General features: G+C 43.9%; 1 protein-coding gene across 3 annotated transcripts in view; it reads right to left on the bottom strand.

Annotated features, from left to right (window-relative positions):
* The window catches only part of ACO1 (aconitase 1), a 53521-nt gene that overhangs the window by 34416 nt on the left and 3762 nt on the right, over positions 1–15343 (bottom strand). Inside the window, exon 1 of one of the 3 annotated variants that reach the window (XM_035016511.1) lies at positions 3206–3295. The exons of the other annotated variants lie outside the window; for them this stretch is intronic. The gene's annotated coding sequence lies outside the window, so the exon portion shown is untranslated. Of the gene's footprint in view, positions 1–3205; positions 3296–15343 lie in introns of those variants that run through there. 3 annotated transcript variants of the gene reach the window in all.

Genomic DNA, 15343 nt, shown 5'->3' on the forward strand with positions numbered 1-15343 from the left:
AGCCCCGAGCGCATGCAGGAATGCCTAGACCCGTGTCAACAGATCATCCAATCTTTCAAGCAAGTCTGGCAGTCTGGATTTCTACATGAATTCTCTTGATTTAGAAATGCTGGTAATTTCTAGGGGCGCCTGGGTGGCTCAGTCGTTAAGCGTCTGCCTTCGGCTCAGGTCACGGTCCCAGGGTCCTGGGATCCAGCCCCACATCGGGCTCCCTGCTCGCAGGAAGCCTGCTTCTCCCTCTCCCACTCCCCCTGCTTGTGTTCCCTCTCTTGCTGTGTCTCTCTCTGTCAAATAAATGAATAAAATCTTAAAAAAAAAAAAAAAAAGAAATGCTGGTAATTTCTAAACGACTATGTGGGCTTGCCGCGTGACGGCCAAACCGAACAGGCCTGTGGGCGCTGTGTGACCCGTGGACCGACCTCGGCGGGCAGAGGTTTTGGACTGGAGGACAGCAGGGTCACCAGAGACAGAAAACTCGGGTAGAGAACTACGGGAAGGGAGGAGGCGAGAGGTTACCTGTGTGGGCCACCGGGAGGTGGCTGCTGAGTCACCGAATTGCCCCCTTTGAGGGGAGAGCGCACTCAATGCCACATAGATTCGGGAGATTTCTTACTCGTAGCCACTAAATGAGGAGCCAGTCAGGAGGAAGAAAACCTGCAAATACGCAGTTTAGTAAGAAATGCGTTGGCCTGTCTGCAGAAGTTTACCAATCTGTGGGCTCAGAAAACAAGACTAAGAATTCCACTGCCTGGAATTTTGAAGGTGTAAACTGAAAAAGGCAATCATCCTATTCTCCCTTTGATTTCTTACCGATGCCACTGCCCCCAGACTTAACTTTTCCACCCCAAACAGTAGCAACTGCCGGAGTAAAACTGCTCTTTTGCCTGCCCGGGAAATGGATCAAGAGAAGAGTGTCTCCACTGAGGCTGGGGGCCAGGTGAGAATCTCCACAGCCACAGGAAGTGGCGGGAGACCCTCGCAGACCCGGGCAAGGTGGGTCACTCACATCTTTCAAAAGCCTCGACGCTCTGAATCATCCCTCTCTGTCAAACCCTTCCCTCTGCTTTGTTCCTGCCTTTTTTCTATTTTACCTAATCCCCATTCAGTACTCCTAAAAGGGAGGCCTGAACAAACAGAGACAGTCATTGTGGATTTTTTGGGAGAGAGTGGAGTGTTATCCTAGTTTTTTTTTTTTCTTTTTTGGGGGAAGGGTTAGTGTGCATGGAAATCTGCTTGGGTGCTATCTGTTCTGTTCCACAGAATAAGATAGGATTGGGGCGCCTGGGTGGCTCAGTTGGTTAAGCGACTGCCTTCGGCTCAGGTCATGATCCTGGGGTCCTGGGATCAAGCCCCGTATCGGGCTCCCTGCTCCGAGGGGAGCCTGCTTCTCCCTCTCCTTCCCACTTGTGCTCTCTTGCTGTGTCTCTCTCAAATAAATAAATAAAATCTTTTAAAAAGAGAGAGAGAGGGCGCCTGGGTGGCTCAGTTGGTTAAGCGTCTGCCTTCGGCTCAGGTCATGATCCCAGGGTCCTGGGATCGAGCCCCGTATCGGGCTCCCTGCTCAGCCGGAAGCCTGCTTCTCCCTCTCCCACTTCCCCTACTTGTGTTCCCTCTCTCGCTGTCTCTCTCTCTCTCTGTCAATTAAATAAATAAATAAAATCTTTAAAAAAAAAAAGAAGATAGGATTGCATGGAGGCAAAGGAAAAAAAAAAGAGGAAAAGACAAAAGAAATTAAAAAAAAAAAGTTAAGAAGGGGAAATGCTATCTTTTAAGCAGTGATGTTGGAGAACATTTGGAGCTTGTGACTCACGAACACTTGTGTTCAGAACCATCGGACGGCTGAGCATTATTCGCCCTGGCCTGTGAATCAAGTAGGACACGCAATCAGTGCTTATATAAAAGGAATTTAAAAAAAGACACTGCACTGTATTTGAAACCCTTCACTACACCTAGCTCACACACTTTAAAATCAGGAGAATTATTTGGTTGAGAAACAGTGTCTTTTGAAGCTAACCCATCCTGAAATACAAGCTGGGTGACTTGTCCAGGGTCATGATACCCTCAGGTACATCTTGTGCACGGATGCAAGGAAGAGTGGGCATGAGGAGAGAGTACTGAACGCCAGAGTTTTAAAGTAAATTACTAAAAATACTAAACATTAGGCACAGGCGGACAGATCTGAGACATTTAACAAATGAACCATGCTGTCGGTAAAAAAGGTACAGGGAGTTCAGAGCCATGGCTCCTCCCCAACCACAGTCTTGCTGCCAACCAGCCTTTGGTCTCAATTCTGGACACCTGCAAGTGACTCGGAGAGGCATCATCATTTGTGCTTATGTTGCATAGCATTAACACCCACCCCCAATGCCCTCGGGACACCTTGTCCTAGGTGCTATGGAGGTGATGAGACAGAATCAGGGAATGTTGAGCCTTCTGGAAAGAACCTTAGAGATGCCATGGCATTTTCCTGACCAGGAAACAGAGGCCCCCAGAAAGAAAGGGGACACTGGATTGATGAGTGGTAGACCTAGGAAGAAAATACAGCTGATTTTTCTCTCCAGTGAAATGCAAATTTCTGGCAGGGGGGAAAAAAGAATGTTACAATCCTTCAAAAGTAAAGCTGAAAAAAGTACCACTTAGGCACTTTCACATATCACAATCTTCTGGCGCTTCTGTGGGCTGGTTCTCTAAGCACTGACTGAGCCTTCCATGTGGCTCAAAATTCCAGAGAACTGACTGACAGCTACACTTTGGGGAAGCAACGTAGGGCTAAGTTTTTAACAATCTGCCCTAGGTGACTTAGTTTATTCTGAGAGGCAGAAGAGTAAGGGCAAATAAATTTTACTGATATAAATATCAAACATATAATTCCTTACTCAGATTCAACATAAGAAATGTGAACAAAGACTCACATTAATATAGGTGGAATAGAAAAAGTTGCAGAATAACATATATTACTAGAATCTAATTTAAGTTAAAAACGTCAAGACTATTAGTATATATTCATTCATGTACACACATACCATCATACATGTAAATGAATACGGAAAGAAAGATCTAAAATAAAGTTAACGTAGATTATTCCTAGATAGAAGAAAGAATACATTGTGTAAAGGGCGGAGTGGGGTGGGGTGGGGAGGACTTTTAACCTCTGAATAGAATCCAAGTTTTGTTTTCCATAAGCATGCTTTCGTTTGTCACTTACTTTAAAAAAGCTGGAGCAGTCGTTTTCAATTTTCACATAAATACCTATAGAGGATATTTCATACAGGAAGAAACAGTGTCTCTATAAAATGAAAACTTGACATCCTGGGCAGTATCTTTCTGAAAGGAAGATAGAACAGTTCCTAAAGTTCCTGGAACCACAGTACACAGTTCTTTCTTTAATAATGTCTGATGAGGATTTATTTAAAAGTAGATATGTGACTACTACTCTTTAGAGAAACCTGTTCTGTTCCCCAAACTATGTCCTTCACCACTGACGCAGTGCAATGGTTCTGAAAGAATCCAGGAATGGTTCATATTTAACTTCAGATGGACCAGTTGCATACTACATACAGGTCAGACGTGATCAATCCAAGCGGGACCCCTTCCTATTCGCCACCCTCTCCAGCCCCCTCCCCCAACAATCCCAGCAGGAGACCGAACCTGCTGCAGTTATCAAAAATATTATAGTAAGAAATAGATGATCATTGCAGAAACATTAGAAACATAAACAAAAAGAAGAAAATAAAAGTCACCATTGGAGTTTGGAGTTTGACTTAACATGACTTTTAAAAGGATTTGGATTTCTTTAAAAAATGGATTAGCCATCACACTGTTTTGTGATGTTTTGCTTTTTTTTTTCACTCAATACATCTTTATCAGGCCATCATGTGATATTTTATATCACTTTTAACTGCACTATAAAAATCTTTCAGATATACAACAATTTACTTAAATCTCTTATTATTAAAATACTTAGTTTGTTTCCAAGTATTAACATTCAAACAATGCTGCAACCTTTGGACCCTCTTCTTTGAGTAGGTCCTCAATCCATTTCCTCAATATAAATTCCTAGCTTTTGGTTCCTGGAAGTAGGACAGCTGGGAGAAAGGATTTGCATGTCTCCATTCTGTTAAACATCACCACGTGGCCCGGGAAAGGCTGTGCCTATTCAGGACCCTTCTCTGAGGGCAGCAAATGCAAGTGCCTCAACCAGGCAATGTAATTCTGTGTTACTTTTTGCCAAATTGAGAGATTAAAAAGCTAATCTTGGGCATTTCTTTAATTGCTAGTGAGGGTGGATACTTTTTCATCTGTCTCTTCGCCATGTGAATTTCTTCTTTTGTGAACTGTCTGCCCAAGTTGGCCTCCGGTGACCAAATATTCTTATCTCTGAGAAGGACTTGACTGAGCTATTAATGTGGCTAAGACATGTAACCCTGGAGAGGCAAGACAGCCATGCAGGGAGCCCGAAACTCTGATGGGGCCCTAAATTTTACTCCACGCTGAGATACATCATGAAGCAGGTTGGTTATAGCAAGGTAAGCGGCCCCTTTAGCTTAAATCATGGGCAAAATCCCCATTTGGTTCAGCGAGCTCTGCTATCTTGTTACTCAGACTGAACTTCCAAGCCCAGACAGCAATTGTACAGATGGGTTTTGATGTGGGAAATAAAGGCAGAAGAAAAATTATTAGATTTCCTTACTGTCTGCAGCCCATTGACAAGTCTTTGAAACAGGCAGAGTGACATTCTTCCAGGGACTCAGCTCCCTTGATGTTGACACTTTGCTAAGGGCAAGAGGCAATCTTAGCCGAACCCGCAGGATCCTGTAAGTCTACTTTAACATATAAAAATTCCTTTGGGAACTTCCTTTATCTCTACCCCCCTCCCCCCAGATACATGTTGGAAATCATCCTCCAAGCATATGACCCACCGATATACATCTGAAAGGTCTCATGACTGAGTTTTTACTAAACAATATTAAATGACCTTTCTCAGCAATAGATAAGCCCCCTCAGGATCCCGGGAAGTTGTTTCCAAAATACCTGGGAGGCTTACACTATCCCTACCCCCCTCCCAACTTGCAAGTTTATAATGGGCGGCTCCTCATGGCCCCAGTGTAGCTCTTTCTGCCCACGGGCCCTGCTCCCCGTGCTTTAATAAAACCACCTTTTTGCAAGGTGCAAAGCCATCTCAAGAATTCTTTCTTGGATGTCAGCTTCGAACCCTAACGTCTTTCCTACATCAGGTTGCGTGTGGGAGACTGAGTTCCGAGTCTGGGCAGCGCACCGCTAACCCATCACTCTTGCTAGAACATCTCGGACCGCACACCTGGCTGGCAGTGAATGCTACACCATGATGCTCTTCCGGCACAGCCAGATTTGTAGAAATGCATGGAAAAATCGACTAACTTCAGCTAAATGCCAGTGATCAGATACAGTAAGATTCATCTCTTTGAGTCACTTTCCAGCCTTTGGAGTATATCAATCCAAGGTTTAGCTGCTTCTGTTGTCAGAGTTGAATCCTCTTAGGTTATCTTATGATAGAGAAAGAGGCACAGATATGAATGGGCTCCGCAACCAACCTCAGGATGTCCAGGCACGAGCAGGAAGGAGCGGAGGAGAAGGGTAATCCTGAGCAGCAAGACTCCTGCCAGTGGTGGGGTGTGGAGGACAGAGGATTTGTGTATTTGGGGGAGGGGTGGAGAGTGTGTGTATCAGTTTCCAGGAGAGCTTGTACAGTTTGAAAGAGTTTGTAGGTGATTAGTCGAGAATGGTCTAAAGTACAATCAATACATCCTCCGAATAGTTTATTTATTTAGGATATCCAAAGACATACGAGAGTGGATTTTTAAAATCTATACCAACAACAGAGGTTTTCTTTTCTATTTCGTGTGGCTACCCATCTCTCTTCCTCTCACATTTTCCTAAGTATACCCATCCTGAATTTTCATGGCTTCCAACTCTAAAGTTAAGGTCACTGCATCTCTAGAGTTCACTTCAGTTCACTATAAGGAGTAGCTGTGCTTCATTTCTTTTCTATTTAAAGAGAAATTAATTGGTCCCACTTCCCAAACTGACTGTTGTGTATCTAAACATCATGCTACTTATAAACAATTTTTTGTCAAAAGTGAGATTCCAAGGATGTCTGTGTAAGCGTAAGGAAGACTGAGGTCAGAACCATGCAGGCCGGCAAACCACCATGGCTTGTCAACTGGATTTTTTACACAAAGTGGAGAACTAGAAAGATTAGTTCTTTGCTTTATTTGATGTAGCTGCATCTGGAAACCTGGAATAACTAAATATCTCTGGATTTTCCCAGAGACCAGGTCACCTCTTTGATCCTGTTAGCTATTTGTAGATTAAACACACACACACATACACAGAGAGAGAGAGAGAGAGAAATCTCTTAAATGGGACACTTGTAACCAAAAGAATTTTGAATGAGAAACCCTAAGAACAATTGTCTATTTGGGGAGAGAATAAAAAAAGAAAAAAAGTAGTACATAAGGAGGGTCTTGCAGAAAGGAATAGCTTTATAACTAACCAAATCTATTAACACGTCTCTCTTGAGCACTAATTATATACAAGGTGCACTCTACGCTGTAGAACATGAATAAGACTCTGCCTTCTATATCAGAAAGTTTTGCCATTATACAATGACTTGTCTTATTTTTGCTAAATTTTTAAATTATCAGTTTATTTTCACTTATTCTTCTTCTCATCCTGGACAACTGCCCAGAAGGCTCCACATATATTCCTAGATTTTTAAAAAGAGCTGTTAACAGTTTTGAAATGATTGAGCTCCATTCTGAATGAACCATATAACCTTTCTGTGCCTCAGTTTCCCAATCTGTAATATAAGTTTAGCCAATGATCCTAAAAAAAGTCCCTTCTTTATTTTATTTTATTATGTTATGTTAATCATCATATATTACATCATTAGTTTTCGATGTAGTGTTCCATGATTCATTGTTTGCATATAACACCTAGTGCTCCATGCAGAACGTGCCCTCCTTAATACCCATCACCGGACTAACCCATCCCCCCACCCCCCTCCCCTCTAGAACCCTCAGTTTGTTTCTCAGAGTCCATAGTCTCTCATGGTTCGTCTCCCCCTCTGATGTCCACCCCTTCATTTTTCCCTTCCTACGATCTTTTTTTTTTTAACATACAATGTATTATTTGTTTCAGAGGTACAGGTCTGTGATTCATCAGTCTTACACAATTCACAGCGCTCACCATAGCACATACCCTCCCCAATGTCTATCACCCAGCCACCCCATCCCTCCCAACTCCCACCACTCTACCAACCCTGTTTGTTTCCTGAGATTATGAATTCCTCATATCAGTGAGGTCATGTGATACAGGTCTTCCTCTGATTGACTTACTTCACTTAGCATAATACCCTCTAGTTCCCACCCACATTGCAAATGGCAAGATTTCGTTGGTTTTTTTTTTGATGGCTGCATAATATTCCATTATATATATATATATATATATATATATATATATATATAACACATCTTCTTTATCCATTCATCTGTTGATGGACAACTTGGCTCTTTCCATAGTTGGGCTATTGTGGACATTGCTGCTATAAACATTGGGGTGCACGTACCCCTTCGGATCCCTACATTTGTATCTTTGGGGTAAATACCCGGTAGTGCAATTGTTGGGTTGTATGGTAGCTCTATTTTCAACTAAAAAAGTCCCTTCTAAGTGAAAAAAATTCTATGATTCATTCACTCATATTCAACACATATTGATATTAACCATCCAATATGTGCCAGGAACGGTTTTAGGCACTGGGGATATACCCAGGAACCAAAGTGACAAAGTCCCTGCTCTTGTGATGCTTCCATGAGGAGGGAGGGGAGTAGGGGAGGGAGAAAGACTATACAACTAAAAAGATACACAAACAGAATGTCAGAGCGTGACCAGCTCTGTGGATAAGCAGGATGAGGCCAGTTATGGAGTGTTGGGCCGCAAAGGATACTGGGAGATCAAAGGAGGTCTCACTGATACGGAGCCACTTGAGCAGAGCCTTGAAGGAAATGAGGGGACAAGCTATCGACGATCTGGAGGAGGGGTGAGATCATGTGCAAAGGCCCTGAGGTGGGTCTGAGGGAAGGCACGAAACCAGAGTAGGGTGAGTGAGGGCAGAAAAGGAGAGAAGGTGTAGAGGCAGCAGAATTGGCCACTGTAGGAACTGTGACTAAAGACAAACTGAAGACAGCAGCAGGACTGTTCTAGCTTTACACTTGGTTTAAATTGCAGATTTCCAAAATCAGAATTTGTTAAAGTTTGATACAAAATTAAGTCATAACATGAAAATACGAGATGGCATTGAAAAATTCCTGAAATCTAACCCTTCTGTTTCCTTGAACTTCATTATTAAGTAACACTGGAAATTTTTAACGATGTCCCATAAAAGTGATCATGACTCACTCAGCAGATGTATACAGCAACCACTGCCAAAGGCAGCAGTGAGGATGTGGGGACACGGGCCGTGGCCACTGCACTGCCTGATCCAACAGCCCCTGTCTCATTGAGACTCCCGGTTCTAGGCTTGCTGGCTAAGCCAGCACATCATGTCTGATTCCCAAAGGAGAAAGGCTTCCCCGACACATCCTTTAAGCTTATTTTAAACTAACTGCAGTAGCACAAACTCGAAAGAACAGAAATAATTTTAATTTCTGATACCACCGTGGGCCAAAACAAGCCGTTTCACAAAAAGTCTTGTGAACTTCAGAATTTATAATTCCAGAGATGCACTGAGAAGAGAAAGTCATCATGAGGTCATAAAACATTTGGCCAGAAAGGAAAGGAAGAAGCAGGGCAGCCTCCCCGCCGCCCCCCGCCCCCCGCCCCAGGCGTCCTGACCCAGGCCTCTGCCTCTGACCTCATCCTGTCCTCATTAAGGTCAGTCCTCAGCCCCTTCTTGGAATGAGGGTCCCCTACCCTGTATCAACCCACAGTGATCAGTGGGGCTTCAAAAATGACACCTGCAGACACCCCAAAAATGACATTTGCAGAACCACGTCCTATTGCATCTGACTTCTGAGAGCTGGACAAGTGGGGTAGGGCAGACAACTGTGTTTTTAAAAGCATTATGAAGCAGGTCTGGTTGATAGCCATTCTTTAAGAAAGCTGCCTGATTTCCTCGAGCTCCTGAGCTAATTTTGTAGATGCTTGGTAATGAACTTTTCTAACCCAAATTTTAGGAAATAGAAACAGTGTCAGCGCAAAAGGCAGGGTGTCAGGCTGCCAGGGTCTCACAGGGCGGCCTTGATCTCCATGAATTAACCGGGCTCCTGAGGTCATCTACCCCCACCCACCTCAGAATTGCTTGGACTCAAGAAGGAGGACTCACGCTAGTGGAGTTCCCAGAAGCTTGAGTTATAAACCCATTATTTGCTGATTTTTCAGAAGAAAGGCAATTGCCAGGGGGACCCGATGCTCCTGTTTTTGGACCATCACGTTCTTCCCCCATTGGCAGATGTGGTCAGGAGCTGGAACTCTGAAGCTCGACTGCAGGCTTGTTGAGGGGCGGAACTGGAACTCAAAGTCAAGTGCACCAGACTCTAGAGCCCACCTGTTAGGCAGCTCTGCCCTAGTTCCATCAGTGGCCCACGCAGCGACATGGCATCTGTATGCAATTGCCACTTCACTGCGTCAAATATGTGACAAGTAATAAGACAGCATCAGACGTGGCTGGTACCTGAGCCTCTCTGGGTTGAGAAGGGATGTAAGTTCACTCATACACGCGACTTTTACAGACCACTGGGATAAAGGGATAAAAGTCCCCACTGCTCTCGAGTCACACAGAGACTGGTGAGGAGTTAAATGGCAGCTACAGCAGGGATGAATGGTGATACAGAAGCCTCTAGGGAGAGCAGCCAATCCATCCTGGGAACAGGGGCACAGGAAGGCCTGCAGGGACAAGCAACACCATCCACGCGCCTCCCAGAACTACACGGAGGGAGGGAGTCACTGAAAGAATATTCTGGGCAAAGAAAACAGGACTTGTGAAGGCATGGAAGTGTGACCCTGTGGGAGTCAGGAAGTCGCAGGTGGAGGAGGTACAGGGTGCGTGCGGGCGGAGCTAAGACAGGTGGGAAAGAGAAGGGCAGGGTCTACATCTTGAGGAGCCTCACCAAAAGGCTCAGATTCACCCTGAAGACAGGAGGCACCATTAAAGGATTCTAGGCTGGACTCTTGAAGACCTGATTTGATTGTCCAAGATCACTCGGTAGTCACAGGACTGCCTCAGGGGAAGGATGCTGACTGGTGTTGGGGAGGCAGGTTACAGCGCTGTGACAGTCACCAAGTCAGAAAATGAAGTCAGAGGCAACAGATCCCAGCGAGAGTTAAGCAAGCAGAATGGACTGAGGATGAGAGATGAAGAAGAGGTCTAGGACAGCTCCCATGTGCCTCATTTGGGCAAACTGGCAGAGCCAGTGACCAAGACCAGAGCCAACATATCAGTTTTAGCTATGGCGACTTGGGGATGAAGACATCCAGCAGGAAGCTGCCTAGGTGGGTCTGGAGCTCAGGAGCTCTGGGCTGGGACAAAAGTGCAGAAGAACGGCAGCAGGTGCAGGCGTTATGTCACCAGTGCTCCATCGATCCATACGCACTGTAGCTGGGGACACGTGCTGGGTGTCTGTGGGGTGCCAGGCACCTCGGCCACGTTGTCTAATGTGGTCCTTTAGCGACCCTGTGAGAAAGGCATCACCATCCTGTGGTACCAGCGGGAAGACTGAGGATTAGAGGGGTTAAGTAAGCTGCCAAGGCCTTGTGGCTGGTAAGTGGCCAAGCCTGGAGTCAAGCCAGGCCCCGGGATGCCGGGGACTCTTGCACCATGTTGCCTCAAGTCAGCAGCACAAGTGATAGAACTTCTGGTCACTCCTCATACAAAACCCCAAATTAACCAAATGGATTTAAAAAATGAAATCTCATATTAAAACAATCTTCACACTCCAAGGTACATTTGTCAAGACTAGAAAGTCAACCTCTCTTTCCCCTAAAATATACTTGATTTTGACAAAATCGGCATGACAGGTAGCTTTGAAAGGATGAGTTGATGTCAGTAATACAGACAACACCAGCATTTAAAATGCAACTGATGGGGCGCCTGGGTGGCTTAGTCGGTTAAGCGTCCGACTCTAGATCTTAGCTCAGATCTTGATCTCAGGGTCGTGGGTTCAAGCCCCACATTGGGTTCCACGCTGGGTGTGGAGCTTACTTAAAAAAAAAAATGCAACTGATTCCTTCACTGAGCAAATAAAGCTTTTATGTAACATACCACCCTTAAAACCAATCCTGAGACTCATCCTTCTGCCACCACTATTACTTTCTGTATGCCTCTCCTAGTCTAGCTCTTGCATATAACAGACCGTCAGCAATGATTTATTCACCTCTCCTCTTCTCAACCAAAAATTCAAACCTGGTGATCATGTAGGAGGATACTCTTAGACACACACCTTCTTCATGAACTACACTACAGTGTATACTTTGCTTTGTAATTTTATAATAACGGTCATAAAAGGATGATGAGGATAAGGAATAATTAAGTCCTCCATACAAATCTGTTTGAGCAAGAGCCCAGGCAAGTCACACTATCCAAAGATGGGCTTGCCTAGAGTGCTCCTTAAGTCAAGAAAGGACAATGAGAGAACCACACCAGCATGCGTGCACAACAGCCTTGCTAATTCATCAGAAGGTGGATTGATTCTTACGACAAAAGACTAAGGCATAACATGAGGGATCTGAGAAACGACTGGTTCAGAAAGTAGGAGATCACTTCCGTGGTTCTACAGCATTAAGGGATACATAACTTACCTCAACAACGTGGTCTGTCTCCCAAAGACGTATAATATTGAAAAAGACAGTTTCCTATCTTTGCACATTTGCAACATCTAATCCCAAAGCCCTTTTGGTTTCCAATCCACGCTTAAACCAAAATCTTGCCTTAGGCAAGAATCACTCCATCTCCCTAAACCTAAGTTTGCGTATTTGCAGATTTAAGGTAACAGTGCCTGCCCTGCACTCCTCTGCCCAGCTCCCGAGGGCTGCGGTGATAGCTAAACATGGGGACAGGTGAAAGCACAGAGTACACGGGGAACTCAATACCTGTGAGCTACCGTTATTCATGAGGCTGGTATCAACTGACTTCATGGGGCATGTGGGTCCTACATGTAGCCTGTTCCTTTTACTGAAGATTTAAATCTACATTTTAAAACACAATGGATATTCTAAAATATAGTCAGGGTCACTCTGACCTAACTGGGGTAAAAAAGCATTCTAAAAGCACAGAAGAGCTACGGGCTCCAGATATATATGTGAAAAAGGGACTACAGACCATAACGAAAAATTATTTTCCTCAAAAGAAGTTGCCTTTCTATATTGGCCCAAATTGAAAATTCTTTTCATCACAGTTCTTTAAAGCCTTTTAAAATCCTTGCAGGTGAGGGGCGCCTGGGTGGCTCAGTTGGTTAGGCCTCCGACTCTTGATTTCGGTTCAGGTCAGGGTCTCAGGGTCCTGGGGTAGAGTCCCTCCTTGGGCTTCACGCTCAGTGCAGAGTCTGCTTATCCCTTTCCCTCTGCTCACCCCCCATAATCAAATAAATCTTTTAAAAAATGAAATGAAATAAAATAAAATCCTTGCAGGTGAGACAAAATGTTCTTGGTCCTAAGCTGTATCTGAACATTTTCCTTTTAATGTGATGCGTTTCTTTTATAATCGAAAATTTTCCTCAACAAACTTAATCAAGTCAAATTAATTTAGCATATATTTCTGAGCATCTTCTCTGCATTAAGCACTGTTAAGTACCACCGGAGAGAGGGAGGTCAGGCAAATACTCCTTGTTTCATAAGAACAGTACAATCTAACAAGGAGATAAGCACACAAATAACTATAATATGCTAGGGGTCATAAGTAAGTCCAGGAAAGAGACAGCTATGGTCAGGGGAATTGAGAAAGGCCTTACCGAGCACTGGGAGAAGGAATGAGGGCAGATTGATCTAGACTCGTAGGCAGAGAGAAGAATAAATGCCAACACAGGGGAGCAGGAAACAAGTGCTCAAGGGCTGGGCAGTTGTTCAGTTGGGCTGACATTACAGTAGAATATAAAGAATTTTGCTACAGCATCAGTGCATGCTTTTTGCTAAAAAGAGACAATACAGAATAAGTTTTTGTTAATTTATACAGCTGAAAATAAAATGCTAACTCCTGGAAGAGGGGAAAAAAGAAGTCAACTGGGGGAAAGGTATAGATGAACCAAGACTGGCTAAACGTTCCTAATTGTTGAGGCTGGGTTTATACTCTCTCTACTTCTTCGTATATCTGAAATTTTCCATTAAAAATAGCTAAAAAAGAGGGGTGCCTGGGTGGCTAAGTCAGTTAAGTGTCCAACTTTTGATGTCAAGGTCCTGAGTTCAAGCCCCACATTGGACTCCACGCTGGGCATGGAGCCTACTTAAAAAAAAAAAAAGAGAGAGAAAGAAACAAGGAAAGAAGGCCATTTATTCTAGGAAGATGGTCAGCTGATAGCTCCTCAGGTAACGGCATGAATCCTATGAACTTTCTGACCTCTGGGTCACCTGGAGGGAGAGGGAGGGGCTGAGGCTGGAGCCGACTCCACAGGGAAGTGGACAAGCACAATGTAATTGAGGTCGGTCAGTGGGCCCGTTTTTGGTTCCCCAAGCCTCTTGCTCCACACTTGTTTCTCTACTTCCCACTGGGAGCAAGGGAGTAAGCAGGCTCTGCTCGGGGGCAAGTCAGGAGTAACCGAGTCTAAGAAAAATGAAGGCAACTGTGTTGTCCCCATTGGACAAGTAAGTGGGTGGTTATTTTTGGTCCTATCAAATTAAATAGTTGTTCAAATTTAATGCTTCTATCAAACGTAATACTTGTTTAATACATGCTAGAAAATACTGATTAGCAAAGTGGAGAAAATTAAAAAATCAACTGTATCCCACCAGCAAGAGAAAACCACTCAGCGTTTGGCATATCCTTCGCCTTTGTGCACGTGTGTGCACGCCCATATACCCATGCACATGCGTTCTCTCCTTGTAAGAACACGAAGGGCCACAGGAAAATATTCCTGGGTAGCACGGTTTTAAGGGTAAAAACACTTCATGACAGCTCATGAAACAACATTTTACAACATTAGTTTAAGGGCTGCCTAGTAGTCCATTAAAGAACACTCATCTGGTACTTGTGATCTTGGAAAGGGGGTTAAGTCGTCTAACAAAATGTTTTGATCTGGGAGGCCTCTCTTCCAATATTATTTTGAATTAATACATATAGTAGTATATATACTAGTGAACTGTGATGTGACAGTTAAAATAATTTGTTTTCTTAGGGGAGAAGGGGTGGTGGTAATATTCTTACCACAGAAATAATCCTATATTCCTTTAAAAAGTATAGGTTGGGCGCCTGGGTGGCTCAGTCGTTAAGCATCTGCTTTCGGCTCAGGTCATGATCCCAGGGTCCTGGGATCGAGCCCCGCATCGGGCTCCCTGCTCGGCAGGCAGGAAGCCTGCTTCTCCCTCTCCCACTCCCCCTGCTTGTGTTCCTACTCTCGCTATCTCTCTGTCAAATAAATAAATAAAATCTTAAAAAAAAAAAAAAAGTATAGGTTGTTGGGATTTTAGTTTTTTGTTTTATTTTGAGGTTATAAAAGCAATACATGAATGTTGCAGGGTAGGCAAACACACAGTATTACAAAGAGTAGTAAGTAAAAATTCCCATTTTTCTTCTACCCCATTTCACTGCCCAGAACTGGCTGCTGGTAAGAGCTTGGCATGTCTGTCTTCCAAACATTCATAAGACTATTTTAAATACATGGAACAATAATCGCACAGCCACATATCCTAGGTACATATATAAATATACAAATATGCATGTATACATATGTACACACACAACGTACATATACAGTGTATATAACATAAACACATATAATGACAATTTTCCTTCCTTTTCTTTAACACTTCTTTTGTCCCTCTTCCTGGAATCAGAATAGCTATTAGAAGCACTACTGGTTTTTGCATAAGAACACCCCAAATTCACAAGCTGGCTTAGATTGCAGGTCTATCAATCCCAGCATCTGTCGTGGCTCCTGAGAGAGAGGCAGTTGGGAATAAAGACACTCCCCTTCCTCACCATCCATCGCTGTGTCCTCAAAATGTGAACATACTTGGCCTTTATTTAGACAACCTACTATGGATGCTTTTTCAATCAATTCCAAATTCTTTGCGGTTGCCACTTCCAGCTATACCTGTCTTCGAGCACCAAATCTGTGGTATTCACGGATAAAGCCCTAAACAATGTACTTTTCCATGAAAT

This window comes from Mirounga leonina, unplaced genomic scaffold, assembly GCF_011800145.1.
Source record: "Mirounga leonina isolate KUSES-001 unplaced genomic scaffold, KU_Mleo_1.0 Mir_170, whole genome shotgun sequence".
NCBI lineage: Eukaryota > Metazoa > Chordata > Mammalia > Carnivora > Phocidae > Mirounga > Mirounga leonina.